This window comes from Hyla sarda, unplaced genomic scaffold, assembly GCF_029499605.1.
Source record: "Hyla sarda isolate aHylSar1 unplaced genomic scaffold, aHylSar1.hap1 scaffold_496, whole genome shotgun sequence".
In the NCBI taxonomy this organism is placed as follows: Eukaryota; Metazoa; Chordata; class Amphibia; order Anura; family Hylidae; genus Hyla; species Hyla sarda.
The window spans coordinates 1,950-16,802 of NW_026610507.1; the positions used below are offsets into that span (position 1 = coordinate 1,950).

The 14,853-nt window shown below is 46.1% G+C and overlaps 7 non-coding genes across 7 annotated transcripts; all 7 read left to right on the forward strand.

Annotated features, from left to right (window-relative positions):
* The first annotated feature begins 753 nt into the window (after positions 1 to 753).
* On the forward strand, positions 754 to 939 carry LOC130337392 (U2 spliceosomal RNA). Its single transcript, XR_008878279.1, has one exon. It is a non-coding gene; the product is annotated as a U2 spliceosomal RNA (small nuclear RNA).
* A 2,089-nt stretch (positions 940 to 3,028) lies between these two features.
* On the forward strand, positions 3,029 to 3,219 carry LOC130337353 (U2 spliceosomal RNA). Its single transcript, XR_008878242.1, has one exon. It is a non-coding gene; the product is annotated as a U2 spliceosomal RNA (small nuclear RNA).
* A 2,078-nt stretch (positions 3,220 to 5,297) lies between these two features.
* LOC130337414 (U2 spliceosomal RNA) lies at positions 5,298 to 5,488 on the forward strand. Its single transcript, XR_008878293.1, has one exon. It is a non-coding gene; the product is annotated as a U2 spliceosomal RNA (small nuclear RNA).
* A 2,068-nt stretch (positions 5,489 to 7,556) lies between these two features.
* Positions 7,557 to 7,747, forward strand: LOC130337427 (U2 spliceosomal RNA). Its single transcript, XR_008878304.1, has one exon. It is a non-coding gene; the product is annotated as a U2 spliceosomal RNA (small nuclear RNA).
* A 2,083-nt stretch (positions 7,748 to 9,830) lies between these two features.
* On the forward strand, positions 9,831 to 10,021 carry LOC130337439 (U2 spliceosomal RNA). The gene has a single exon (XR_008878316.1). It is a non-coding gene; the product is annotated as a U2 spliceosomal RNA (small nuclear RNA).
* Positions 10,022 to 12,101: 2,080 nt separating this feature from the next.
* Positions 12,102 to 12,292, forward strand: LOC130337451 (U2 spliceosomal RNA). The gene has a single exon (XR_008878328.1). It is a non-coding gene; the product is annotated as a U2 spliceosomal RNA (small nuclear RNA).
* A 2,086-nt stretch (positions 12,293 to 14,378) lies between these two features.
* On the forward strand, positions 14,379 to 14,569 carry LOC130337360 (U2 spliceosomal RNA). Its single transcript, XR_008878248.1, has one exon. It is a non-coding gene; the product is annotated as a U2 spliceosomal RNA (small nuclear RNA).
* Positions 14,570 to 14,853: the final 284 nt, after the last annotated feature.

The following is a 14,853-nucleotide window of genomic DNA, read 5'->3' on the forward strand; positions in this document are numbered from 1 at the left end:
CATACTGGGGGACCAGAGAAAGGTATCAAAGGTCCTCAGGCGGAGTGAGGTTACCCTGGCAGTGTCCAATTTCACACAGGCAAGATCCAAAAAGGTATGGCGGAACGTGTACGGGAAGTTTCTGGCGAATGTACACAGGGATCTTGCCTGGGCAATCGTCCACCAGTGCCTCCCTACTCGTGAGTTCCAGCACAGGCGAGGACTGGTGGCGAGAGCCAAGTGCCCGAGAGATGGCTGCGGAGTGGACGAAACGGTGCTGCACATATTTTGGAACTGCCCTTTTGCACGGGAGCTTTGGAGGAAGGTAGGCCCACTTTTGAAGTGGGCCTGCGGCCTAAAACATTTTAATCACGAATGTGTCTTTTACGGTCTTTTTAACTGCCCCAATTTTAAACAGCAGATGATCTGCTGGATGATTATTAATTGTTTTAAAAATGCCATCTGGAAAGTTAGGAACATCTTACTTTTTAAACATGATTTTATTGATGTTAAAAACTGTATAAAGCTGGCCCTGAGTGAGATGTACATCTATTACCTAAGAGACAAGAAACAGTTGGGGGCCAGCGAGGCAGCATCCATGTGGTGTCTGCCTCTATGGAACGAAATAACAGTATAATCAGTTTTTATGACATTTGTATAATGTTTTATCCTGCCATTTTTATTTTTTCTCCTTTTATTACTGGTTTTATTATTTGTATTTTAAAACTTTTGTGAACCTTTTATTATTTTGCATTTTAAATTTTGTATGGTTTCTTATTTATTCAATAAAATTTTGTTGAAACCTTATCTGTTCTTATCAGTTTAATATCTGATACGTCCCCTATCTGGGGACCATATATTAAATGGATTTTTGAGAACGGGGGCCGATTTCGAAGCTTGCTTCCGTCGCCCTATGCATTGACCCGATATGGCAGTATCTTCGGGTACAGTGCACCACCCCCTTACAGGGTTAAAAAGAAAGATTCCTACTTTCATTGCTACCTGCTTGCTGGCTAGCCAGCTAGCCAGCCCTGTGGGCCTTGCTGCTGCAGCCAAAAAAACAAAAGGTGGTGCTGCTGCTGCTGCTTCTGCTGCTTCTGCTTGTGTCTGGCCGCTGTTGGAGCGTCCAGGCACAGGACTTCTGCTGCTGCTGACTAAATGGCCTCCTTAATTGGATCATTTGAGTAGCCAGCACACCTGTGCAGGTAGGGCATGACATGATAGGCAGCTGCCTTGATAGCGGGTGGGTGCTGAATGTTCCTAATTGACAAAATAAGATTAATGCTTATGAAGAAATATAAAATCTCATCCCTTCCCCAATATCGCGCCACACCCCTACCCCTTAATTCCCTGGTTGAACTTGATGGACATATGTCTTTTTTCGACCGTACTAACTATGTAACTATGTAACATAACATGGGGGGGGGGTGGGGGGGGTCTCCTGGCTGTTCACACAGGTGTGTCATTGCTGTACATTGACCATGCATTGCTTCTGTGGTATTGCAAAGGCAAAGACAAATGCTTCCAGCCATCCATTGCACTAATGGATTGGTCATCAGCTGGCTGTCTATGTCCCGCATCAATATAGACCAAAGTACAGAGGGTTAGGCTATGCTATTGTGCACCTACCTGATGCATCAGAAGGTGCGAGGCCCTTGCTAAATTCTGTGCACAGACTTTGAGATCTATACTTTAGACTGTATCTAAACCTGCTCCAACATGGACTGACATTCTGGCCTACTTTCAGCCGATGCGACTTGTCTGTCGCTGAACAGTCGCTTTTTATGTATTCAGCACCTATGTATAATGTTGTAAAAATGCTCTAGAAGCTAAAGTCGCAGAAATGTCACACATATTTGGCCTGCAACTTTCTGTGCGACAAATTCAGACAGGAAAAATCAATATAAATCCATAGAAAATTATCCCCCAGTGTCTCCATCTGCTGGCGGTATTGAATAAGCATTGCTGCACTGATGGGGTATGCATTAGACGAAAAAAAAGAAGAAAAAGAAGAATAATACGCCCAGAAAAGAGGCGAAAAGGAGAAAAACGTAAAAAAACGTGAAAAAAAAGTAAGAGGAAGAGAAGGGAAAAAAAGGTGGAAATGGGTTTAAAAGTGATTTCGGCGGAGAAATATATATATATATATATATATATATATATATATATATATATACGCGCACACACACACATATATATAAACGTATTCTCCGTTGAGATATTGCAGCCGCTGCTGTGTCCAGGCCCAGGAGCCTTAGCACTGTGCTGTGATGTCACTCAATACCACTGACATCACTAGGTGTAAACAACATCTCTCCTTTGCTGTGTATGTGACTATGGAGCTGTTTGGTGATGTCGTCTATTATGGCCTTCATAGAAGCAACAGGAGATTGTTGCATCCATCTAGAACCCTCAGAACTACAGTGCTATGATGTCACTCACTTCCACAGGCCTTGCAGAGTGTAAACAACAACAACCCAGCTTTGTTGTGTATGTAACCATAGGGATTTGTGATGTCACCTAGAACCTTCACAGCAGCGACAGCTTTATGAGGAGCATCAGCACTGCTCTGCCTGAGCAGAACCATCACCGCCATAGGTTGTCAAATAACCCGGATTTAACCCACACAGGTAAGTCCAATGGGGTGCAGGCATGTCCTCTATGCTTACAGCTTCCCGTGGGTGTTGGTTTGATACCGTTTGGGGACAGCCAAGGAGGCATCTGCAGGCAACAAAGGTAGGTGTGTGCTTGTGTGTGTGTTTCCTATGCAGATCCTAAGCCCAGTGTCATATTCAAGTAGGAGGAGTAAGAAGGGTTCCTGGCAAATCCGGGTTATGGATTGCATTTAAAAAGGCCCCGTGGGAGTGCAATGGGCCCCTGTCTTGCTGCTTAGCAATAATGGTATGGGTTTAGGTTCTGCTGTGTGTACTGGTGGTTGACTGCCCCCCAGCCCAGAGTGTGCATGGAAAATTGTCTGGCAGCCTCCCTGACAGCAAGCAGTGATAGTGCCCATGAAGGGGACCTTGTTGGGCCCGCCCCTTTCACGGTTATCGCTTCTCGGCCTTTTGGCTAAGATCAAGTGTAGTATCTGTTCTTATCAGTTTAATATCTGATACGTCCCCTATCTGGGGACCATATATTAAATGGATTTTTGAGAACGGGGGCCGATTTCGAAGCTTGCTTCCGTCGCCCTATGCATTGACCCGATATGGCAGTATCTTCGGGTACAGTGCACCACCCCCTTACAGGGTTAAAAAGAAAGATTCCTACTTTCATTGCTACCTGCTTGCTGGCTAGCCAGCTAGCCAGCCCTGTGGGCCTTGCTGCTGCAGCCAAAAAACAAAAGGTGGTGCTGCTGCTGCTGCTTCTGCTGCTTCTGCTTGTGTCTGGCCGCTGTTGGAGCGTCCAGGCACAGGACTTCTGCTGCTGCTGACTAAATGGCCTCCTTAATTGGATCATTTGAGTAGCCAGCACACCTGTGCAGGTAGGGCATGACATGATAGGCAGCTGCCTTGATAGCGGGTGGGTGCTGAATGTTCCTAATTGACAAAATAAGATTAATGCTTATGAAGAAATATAAAATCTCATCCCTTCCCCAATATCGCGCCACACCCCTACCCCTTAATTCCCTGGTTGAACTTGATGGACATATGTCTTTTTTCGACCGTACTAACTATGTAACTATGTAACATAACATGGGGGGGGGGGGGGGGTCTCCTGGCTGTTCACACAGGTGTGTCATTGCTGTACATTGACCATGCATTGCTTCTGTGGTATTGCAAAGGCAAAGACAAATGCTTCCAGCCATCCATTGCACTAATGGATTGGTCATCAGCTGGCTGTCTATGTCCCGCATCAATATAGACCAAAGTACAGAGGGTTAGGCTATGCTATTGTGCACCTACCTGATGCATCAGAAGGTGCGAGGCCCTTGCTAAATTCTGTGCACAGACTTTGAGATCTATACTTTAGACTGTATCTAAACCTGCTCCAACATGGACTGACATTCTGGCCTACTTTCAGCCGATGCGACTTGTCTGTCGCTGAACAGTCGCTTTTTATGTATTCAGCACCTATGTATAATGTTGTAAAAATGCTCTAGAAGCTAAAGTCGTAGAAATGTCACACATATTTGGCCTGCAACTTTCTGTGCGACAAATTCAGACAGGAAAAATCAGTATAAATCCTTAGAAAATTATCCCCCAGTGTCTCCATCTGCTGGCGGTATTGAATAAGCATTGCTGCACTGATGGGGTATGCATTAGACGAAAAAAAAGAAGAAAAAGAAGAATAATACGCCCAGAAAAGAGGCGAAAAGGAGAAAAACGTAAAAAAACGTGAAAAAAAGTAAGAGGAAGAGAAGGGAAAAAAAGGTGGAAATGGGTTTAAAAGTGATTTCGGCGGAGAAATATATATATATATATATATATATATATATATATATACGCGCACACACACACATATATATAAACGTATTCTCCGTTGAGATATTGCAGCCGCTGCTGTGTCCAGGCCCAGGAGCCTTAGCACTGTGCTGTGATGTCACTCAATACCACTGACATCACTAGGTGTAAACAACATCTCTCCTTTGCTGTGTATGTGACTATGGAGCTGTTTGGTGATGTTGTCTATTATGGCCTTCATAGAAGCAACAGGAGATTGTTGCATCCATCTAGAACCCTCAGAACTACAGTGCTATGATGTCACTCACTTCCACAGGCCTTGCAGAGTGTAAACAACAACAACCCAGCTTTGTTGTGTATGTAACCATAGGGATTTGTGATGTCACCTAGAACCTTCACAGCAGCGACAGCTTTATGAGGAGCATCAGCACTGCTCTGCCTGAGCAGAACCATCACCGCCATAGGTTGTCAAATAACCCGGATTTAACCCACACAGGTAAGTCCAATGGGGTGCAGGCATGTCCTCTATGCTTACAGCTTCCCGTGGGTGTTGGTTTGATACCGTTTGGGGACAGCCAAGGAGGCATCTGCAGGCAACAAAGGTAGGTGTGTGCTTGTGTGTGTGTTTCCTATGCAGATCCTAAGCCCAGTGTCACATGCAAGTAGGAGGAGTAAGAAGGGTTCCTGGCAAATCCGGGTTATGGATTGCATTTAAAAAGGCCCCGTGGGAGTGCAATGGGCCCCTGTCTTGCTGCTTAGCAATAATGGTATGGGTTTAGGTTCTGCTGTGTGTACTGGTGGTTGACTGCCCCCCAGCCCAGAGTGTGCATGGAAAATTGTCTGGCAGCCTCCCTGACAGCAAGCAGTGATAGTGCCCATGAAGGGGACCTTGTTGGGCCCGCCCCTTTCACGGTTATCGCTTCTCGGCCTTTTGGCTAAGATCAAGTGTAGTATCTGTTCTTATCAGTTTAATATCTGATACGTCCCCTATCTGGGGACCATATATTAAATGGATTTTTGAGAACGGGGGCCGATTTCGAAGCTTGCTTCCGTCGCCCTATGCATTGACCCGATATGGCAGTATCTTCGGGTACAGTGCACCACCCCCTTACAGGGTTAAAAAGAAAGATTCCTACTTTCATTGCTACCTGCTTGCTGGCTAGCCAGCTAGCCAGCCCTGTGGGCCTTGCTGCTGCAGCCAAAAAACAAAAGGTGGTGCTGCTGCTGCTGCTGCTTCTGCTGCTTCTGCTTGTGTCTGGCCGCTGTTGGAGCGTCCAGGCACAGGACTTCTGCTGCTGCTGACTAAATGGCCTCCTTAATTGGATCATTTGAGTAGCCAGCACACCTGTGCAGGTAGGGCATGACATGATAGGCAGCTGCCTTGATAGCGGGTGGGTGCTGAATGTTCCTAATTGACAAAATAAGAAATATAAAATCTCATCCCTTCCCCAATATCGCGCCACACCCCTACCCCTTAATTCCCTGGTTGAACTTGATGGACATATGTCTTTTTTCGACCGTACTAACTATGTAACTATGTAACATAACATGGGGGGGGGGGGGGGGTCTCCTGGCTGTTCACACAGGTGTGTCATTGCTGTACATTGACCATGCAATGCTTCTGTGGTATTGCAAAGGCAAAGACAAATGCTTCCAGCCATCCATTGCACTAATGGATTGGTCATCAGCTGGCTGTCTATGTCCCGCATCAATATAGACCAAAGTACAGAGGGTTAGGCTATGCTATTGTGCACCTACCTGATGCATCAGAAGGTGCGAGGCCCTTGCTAAATTCTGTGCACAGACTTTGAGATCTATACTTTAGACTGTATCTAAACCTGCTCCAACATGGACTGACATTCTGGCCTACTTTCAGCCGATGCGACTTGTCTGTCGCTGAACAGTCGCTTTTTATGTATTCAGCACCTATGTATAATGTTGTAAAAATGCTCTAGAAGCTAAAGTCGCAGAAATGTCACACATATTTGGCCTGCAACTTTCTGTGCGACAAATTCAGACAGGAAAAATCAGTATAAATCCTTAGAAAATTATCCCCCAGTGTCTCCATCTGCTGGCGGTATTGAATAAGCATTGCTGCACTGATGGGGTATGCATTAGACGAAAAAAAAGAAGAAAAAGAAGAATAATACGCCCAGAAAAGAGGCGAAAAGGAGAAAAACGTAAAAAAACGTGAAAAAAAAGTAAGAGGAAGAGAAGGGAAAAAAAGGTGGAAATGGGTTTAAAAGTGATTTCGGCGGAGAAATATATATATATATATATATATATATATATATATATATACGCGCACACACACACATATATATAAACGTATTCTCCGTTGAGATATTGCAGCCGCTGCTGTGTCCAGGCCCAGGAGCCTTAGCACTGTGCTGTGATGTCACTCAATACCACTGACATCACTAGGTGTAAACAACATCTCTCCTTTGCTGTGTATGTGACTATGGAGCTGTTTGGTGATGTCGTCTATTATGGCCTTCATAGAAGCAACAGGAGATTGTTGCATCCATCTAGAACCCTCAGAACTACAGTGCTATGATGTCACTCACTTCCACAGGCCTTGCAGAGTGTAAACAACAACAACCCAGCTTTGTTGTGTATGTAACCATAGGGATTTGTGATGTCACCTAGAACCTTCACAGCAGCGACAGCTTTATGAGGAGCATCAGCACTGCTCTGCCTGAGCAGAACCATCACCGCCATAGGTTGTCAAATAACCCGGATTTAACCCACACAGGTAAGTCCAATGGGGTGCAGGCATGTCCTCTATGCTTACAGCTTCCCGTGGGTGTTGGTTTGATACCGTTTGGGGACAGCCAAGGAGGCATCTGCAGGCAACAAAGGTAGGTGTGTGCTTGTGTGTGTGTTTCCTATGCAGATCCTAAGCCCAGTGTCACATGCAAGTAGGAGGAGTAAGAAGGGTTCCTGGCAAATCCGGGTTATGGATTGCATTTAAAAAGGCCCCGTGGGAGTGCAATGGGCCCCTGTCTTGCTGCTTAGCAATAATGGTATGGGTTTAGGTTCTGCTGTGTGTACTGGTGGTTGACTGCCCCCCAGCCCAGAGTGTGCATGGAAAATTGTCTGGCAGCCTCCCTGACAGCAAGCAGTGATAGTGCCCATGAAGGGGACCTTGTTGGGCCCGCCCCTTTCACGGTTATCGCTTCTCGGCCTTTTGGCTAAGATCAAGTGTAGTATCTGTTCTTATCAGTTTAATATCTGATACGTCCCCTATCTGGGGACCATATATTAAATGGATTTTTGAGAACGGGGGCCGATTTCGAAGCTTGCTTCCGTCGCCCTATGCATTGACCCGATATGGCAGTATCTTCGGGTACAGTGCACCACCCCCTTACAGGGTTAAAAAGAAAGATTCCTACTTTCATTGCTACCTGCTTGCTGGCTAGCCAGCTAGCCAGCCCTGTGGGCCTTGCTGCTGCAGCCAAAAAACAAAAGGTGGTGCTGCTGCTGCTGCTTCTGCTGCTTCTGCTTGTGTCTGGCCGCTGTTGGAGCGTCCAGGCACAGGACTTCTGCTGCTGCTGACTAAATGGCCTCCTTAATTGGATCATTTGAGTAGCCAGCACACCTGTGCAGGTAGGGCATGACATGATAGGCAGCTGCCTTGATAGCGGGTGGGTGCTGAATGTTCCTAATTGACAAAATAAGATTAATGCTTATGAAGAAATATAAAATCTCATCCCTTCCCCAATATCGCGCCACACCCCTACCCCTTAATTCCATGGTTGAACTTGATGGACATATGTCTTTTTTCGACCGTACTAACTATGTAACTATGTAACATAACATGGGGGGGGGGGGGGGGGGGGTCTCCTGGCTGTTCACACAGGTGTGTCATTGCTGTACATTGACCATGCATTGCTTCTGTGGTATTGCAAAGGCAAAGACAAATGCTTTCAGCCATCCATTGCACTAATGGATTGGTCATCAGCTGGCTGTCTATGTCCCGCATCAATATAGACCAAAGTACAGAGGGTTAGGCTATGCTATTGTGCACCTACCTGATGCATCAGAAGGTGCGAGGCCCTTGCTAAATTCTGTGCACAGACTTTGAGATCTATACTTTAGACTGTATCTAAACCTGCTCCAACATGGACTGACATTCTGGCCTACTTTCAGCCGATGCGACTTGTCTGTCGCTGAACAGTCGCTTTTTATGTATTCAGCACCTATGTATAATGTTGTAAAAATGCTCTAGAAGCTAAAGTCGCAGAAATGTCACACATATTTGGCCTGCAACTTTCTGTGCGACAAATTCAGACAGGAAAAATCAGTATAAATCCTTAGAAAATTATCCCCCAGTGTCTCCATCTGCTGGCGGTATTGAATAAGCATTGCTGCACTGATGGGGTATGCATTAGACGAAAAAAAAGAAGAAAAAGAAGAATAATACGCCCAGAAAAGAGGCGAAAAGGAGAAAAACGTAAAAAAACGTGAAAAAAAAGTAAGAGGAAGAGAAGGGGAAAAAAGGTGGAAATGGGTTTAAAAGTGATTTCGGCGGAGAAATATATATATATATATATATATATATATATATATATACGCGCACACACACACATATATATAAACGTATTCTCCGTTGAGATATTGCAGCCGCTGCTGTGTCCAGGCCCAGGAGCCTTAGCACTGTGCTGTGATGTCACTCAATACCACTGACATCACTAGGTGTAAACAACATCTCTCCTTTGCTGTGTATGTGACTATGGAGCTGTTTGGTGATGTCGTCTATTATGGCCTTCATAGAAGCAACAGGAGATTGTTGCATCCATCTAGAACCCTCAGAACTACAGTGCTATGATGTCACTCACTTCCACAGGCCTTGCAGAGTGTAAACAACAACAACCCAGCTTTGTTGTGTATGTAACCATAGGGATTTGTGATGTCACCTAGAACCTTCACAGCAGCGACAGCTTTATGAGGAGCATCAGCACTGCTCTGCCTGAGCAGAACCATCACCGCCATAGGTTGTCAAATAACCCGGATTTAACCCACACAGGTAAGTCCAATGGGGTGCAGGCATGTCCTCTATGCTTACAGCTTCCCGTGGGTGTTGGTTTGATACCGTTTGGGGACAGCCAAGGAGGCATCTGCAGGCAACAAAGGTAGGTGTGTGCTTGTGTGTGTGTTTCCTATGCAGATCCTAAGCCCAGTGTCACATGCAAGTAGGAGGAGTAAGAAGGGTTCCTGGCAAATCCGGGTTATGGATTGCATTTAAAAAGGCCCCGTGGGAGTGCAATGGGCCCCTGTCTTGCTGCTTAGCAATAATGGTATGGGTTTAGGTTCTGCTGTGTGTACTGGTGGTTGACTGCCCCCCAGCCCAGAGTGTGCATGGAAAATTGTCTGGCAGCCTCCCTGACAGCAAGCAGTGATAGTGCCCATGAAGGGGACCTTGTTGGGCCCGCCCCTTTCACGGTTATCGCTTCTCGGCCTTTTGGCTAAGATCAAGTGTAGTATCTGTTCTTATCAGTTTAATATCTGATACGTCCCCTATCTGGGGACCATATATTAAATGGATTTTTGAGAACGGGGGCCGATTTCGAAGCTTGCTTCCGTCGCCCTATGCATTGACCCGATATGGCAGTATCTTCGGGTACAGTGCACCACCCCCTTACAGGGTTAAAAAGAAAGATTCCTACTTTCATTGCTACCTGCTTGCTGGCTAGCCAGCTAGCCAGCCCTGTGGGCCTTGCTGCTGCAGCCAAAAAACAAAAGGTGGTGCTGCTGCTGCTGCTTCTGCTGCTTCTGCTTGTGTCTGGCCGCTGTTGGAGCGTCCAGGCACAGGACTTCTGCTGCTGCTGACTAAATGGCCTCCTTAATTGGATCATTTGAGTAGCCAGCACACCTGTGCAGGTAGGGCATGACATGATAGGCAGCTGCCTTGATAGCGGGTGGGTGCTGAATGTTCCTAATTGACAAAATAAGATTAATGCTTATGAAGAAATATAAAATCTCATCCCTTCCCCAATATCGCGCCACACCCCTACCCCTTAATTCCCTGGTTGAACTTGATGGACATATGTCTTTTTTCGACCGTACTAACTATGTAACTATGTAACATAACATGGGGGGGGGGGGGGGGGTCTCCTGGCTGTTCACACAGGTGTGTCATTGCTGTACATTGACCATGCATTGCTTCTGTGGTATTGCAAAGGCAAAGACAAATGCTTCCAGCCATCCATTGCACTAATGGATTGGTCATCAGCTGGCTGTCTATGTCCCGCATCAATATAGACCAAAGTACAGAGGGTTAGGCTATGCTATTGTGCACCTACCTGATGCATCAGAAGGTGCGAGGCCCTTGCTAAATTCTGTGCACAGACTTTGAGATCTATACTTTAGACTGTATCTAAACCTGCTCCAACATGGACTGACATTCTGGCCTACTTTCAGCCGATGCGACTTGTCTGTCGCTGAACAGTCGCTTTTTATGTATTCAGCACCTATGTATAATGTTGTAAAAATGCTCTAGAAGCTAAAGTCGCAGAAATGTCACACATATTTGGCCTGCAACTTTCTGTGCGACAAATTCAGACAGGAAAAATCAGTATAAATCCTTAGAAAATTATCCCCCAGTGTCTCCATCTGCTGGCAGTATTGAATAAGCATTGCTGCACTGATGGGGTATGCATTAGACGAAAAAAAAGAAGAAAAAGAAGAATAATACGCCCAGAAAAGAGGCGAAAAGGAGAAAAACGTAAAAAAACGTGAAAAAAAAGTAAGAGGAAGAGAAGGGAAAAAAAGGTGGAAATGGGTTTAAAAGTGATTTCGGCGGAGAAATATATATATATATATATATATATATATATATATATACGCGCACACACACACATATATATAAACGTATTCTCCGTTGAGATATTGCAGCCGCTGCTGTGTCCAGGCCCAGGAGCCTTAGCACTGTGCTGTGATGTCACTCAATACCACTGACATCACTAGGTGTAAACAACATCTCTCCTTTGCTGTGTATGTGACTATGGAGCTGTTTGGTGATGTCGTCTATTATGGCCTTCATAGAAGCAACAGGAGATTGTTGCATCCATCTAGAACCCTCAGAACTACAGTGCTATGATGTCACTCACTTCCACAGGCCTTGCAGAGTGTAAACAACAACAACCCAGCTTTGTTGTGTATGTAACCATAGGGATTTGTGATGTCACCTAGAACCTTCACAGCAGCGACAGCTTTATGAGGAGCATCAGCACTGCTCTGCCTGAGCAGAACCATCACCGCCATAGGTTGTCAAATAACCCGGATTTAACCCACACAGGTAAGTCCAATGGGGTGCAGGCATGTCCTCTATGCTTACAGCTTCCCGTGGGTGTTGGTTTGATACCGTTTGGGGACAGCCAAGGAGGCATCTGCAGGCAACAAAGGTAGGTGTGTGCTTGTGTGTGTGTTTCCTATGCAGATCCTAAGCCCAGTGTCACATGCAAGTAGGAGGAGTAAGAAGGGTTCCTGGCAAATCCGGGTTATGGATTGCATTTAAAAAGGCCCCGTGGGAGTGCAATGGGCCCCTGTCTTGCTGCTTAGCAATAATGGTATGGGTTTAGGTTCTGCTGTGTGTACTGGTGGTTGACTGCCCCCCAGCCCAGAGTGTGCATGGAAAATTGTCTGGCAGCCTCCCTGACAGCAAGCAGTGATAGTGCCCATGAAGGGGACCTTGTTGGGCCCGCCCCTTTCACGGTTATCGCTTCTCGGCCTTTTGGCTAAGATCAAGTGTAGTATCTGTTCTTATCAGTTTAATATCTGATACGTCCCCTATCTGGGGACCATATATTAAATGGATTTTTGAGAACGGGGGCCGATTTCGAAGCTTGCTTCCGTCGCCCTATGCATTGACCCGATATGGCAGTATCTTCGGGTACAGTGCACCACCCCCTTACAGGGTTAAAAAGAAAGATTCCTACTTTCATTGCTACCTGCTTGCTGGCTAGCCAGCTAGCCAGCCCTGTGGGCCTTGCTGCTGCAGCCAAAAAACAAAAGGTGGTGCTGCTGCTGCTGCTTCTGCTGCTTCTGCTTGTGTCTGGCCGCTGTTGGAGCGTCCAGGCACAGGACTTCTGCTGCTGCTGACTAAATGGCCTCCTTAATTGGATCATTTGAGTAGCCAGCACACCTGTGCAGGTAGGGCATGACATGATAGGCAGCTGCCTTGATAGCGGGTGGGTGCTGAATGTTCCTAATTGACAAAATAAGATTAATGCTTATGAAGAAATATAAAATCTCATCCCTTCCCCAATATCGCGCCACACCCCTACCCCTTAATTCCCTGGTTGAACTTGATGGACATATGTCTTTTTTCGACCGTACTAACTATGTAACTATGTAACATAACATGGGGGGGGGGGGGGGGGTCTCCTGGCTGTTCACACAGGTGTGTCATTGCTGTACATTGACCATGCATTGCTTCTGTGGTATTGCAAAGGCAAAGACAAATGCTTCCAGCCATCCATTGCACTAATGGATTGGTCATCAGCTGGCTGTCTATGTCCCGCATCAATATTGACCAAAGTACAGAGGGTTAGGCTATGCTATTGTGCACCTACCTGATGCATCAGAAGGTGCGAGGCCCTTGCTAAATTCTGTGCACAGACTTTGAGATCTATACTTTAGACTGTATCTAAACCTGCTCCAACATGGACTGACATTCTGGCCTACTTTCAGCCGATGCGACTTGTCTGTCGCTGAACAGTCGCTTTTTATGTATTCAGCACCTATGTATAATGTTGTAAAAATGCTCTAGAAGCTAAAGTCGCAGAAATGTCACACATATTTGGCCTGCAACTTTCTGTGCGACAAATTCAGACAGGAAAAATCAGTATAAATCCTTAGAAAATTATCCCCCAGTGTCTCCATCTGCTGGCGGTATTGAATAAGCATTGCTGCACTGATGGGGTATGCATTAGACGAAAAAAAAGAAGAAAAAGAAGAATAATACGCCCAGAAAAGAGGCGAAAAGGAGAAAAACGTAAAAAAACGTGAAAAAAAAGTAAGAGGAAGAGAAGGGAAAAAAAGGTGGAAATGGGTTTAAAAGTGATTTCGGCGGAGAAATATATATATATATATATATATATATATATATATATATATATACGCGCACACACACACATATATATAAACGTATTCTCCGTTGAGATATTGCAGCCGCTGCTGTGTCCAGGCCCAGGAGCCTTAGCACTGTGCTGTGATGTCACTCAATACCACTGACATCACTAGGTGTAAACAACATCTCTCCTTTGCTGTGTATGTGACTATGGAGCTGTTTGGTGATGTCGTCTATTATGGCCTTCATAGAAGCAACAGGAGATTGTTGCATCCATCTAGAACCCTCAGAACTACAGTGCTATGATGTCACTCACTTCCACAGGCCTTGCAGAGTGTAAACAACAACAACCCAGCTTTGTTGTGTATGTAACCATAGGGATTTGTGATGTCACCTAGAACCTTCACAGCAGCGACAGCTTTATGAGGAGCATCAGCACTGCTCTGCCTGAGCAGAACCATCACCGCCATAGGTTGTCAAATAACCCGGATTTAACCCACACAGGTAAGTCCAATGGGGTGCAGGCATGTCCTCTATGCTTACAGCTTCCCGTGGGTGTTGGTTTGATACCGTTTGGGGACAGCCAAGGAGGCATCTGCAGGCAACAAAGGTAGGTGTGTGCTTGTGTGTGTGTTTCCTATGCAGATCCTAAGCCCAGTGTCACATGCAAGTAGGAGGAGTAAGAAGGGTTCCTGGCAAATCCGGGTTATGGATTGCATTTAAAAAGGCCCCGTGGGAGTGCAATGGGCCCCTGTCTTGCTGCTTAGCAATAATGGTATGGGTTTAGGTTCTGCTGTGTGTACTGGTGGTTGACTGCCCCCCAGCCCAGAGTGTGCATGGAAAATTGTCTGGCAGCCTCCCTGACAGCAAGCAGTGATAGTGCCCATGAAGGGGACCTTGTTGGGCCCGCCCCTTTCACGGTTATCGCTTCTCGGCCTTTTGGCTAAGATCAAGTGTAGTATCTGTTCTTATCAGTTTAATATCTGATACGTCCCCTATCTGGGGACCATATATTAAATGGATTTTTGAGAACGGGGGCCGATTTCGAAGCTTGCTTCCGTCGCCCTATGCATTGACCCGATATGGCAGTATCTTCGGGTACAGTGCACCACCCCCTTACAGGGTTAAAAAGAAAGATTCCTACTTTCATTGCTACCTGCTTGCTGGCTAGCCAGCTAGCCAGCCCTGTGGGCCTTGCTGCTGCAGCCAAAAAACAAAAGGTGGTGCTGCTGCTGCTGCTTCTGCTGCTTCTGCTTGTGTCTGGCCGCTGTTGGAGCGTCCAGGCACAGGACTTCTGCTGCTGCTGACTAAATGGCCTCCTTAATTGGATCATTTGAGTAGCCAGCACACCTGTGCAGGTAGGGCATGACATGATAGGCAGCTGCCTTGATAGCGGGT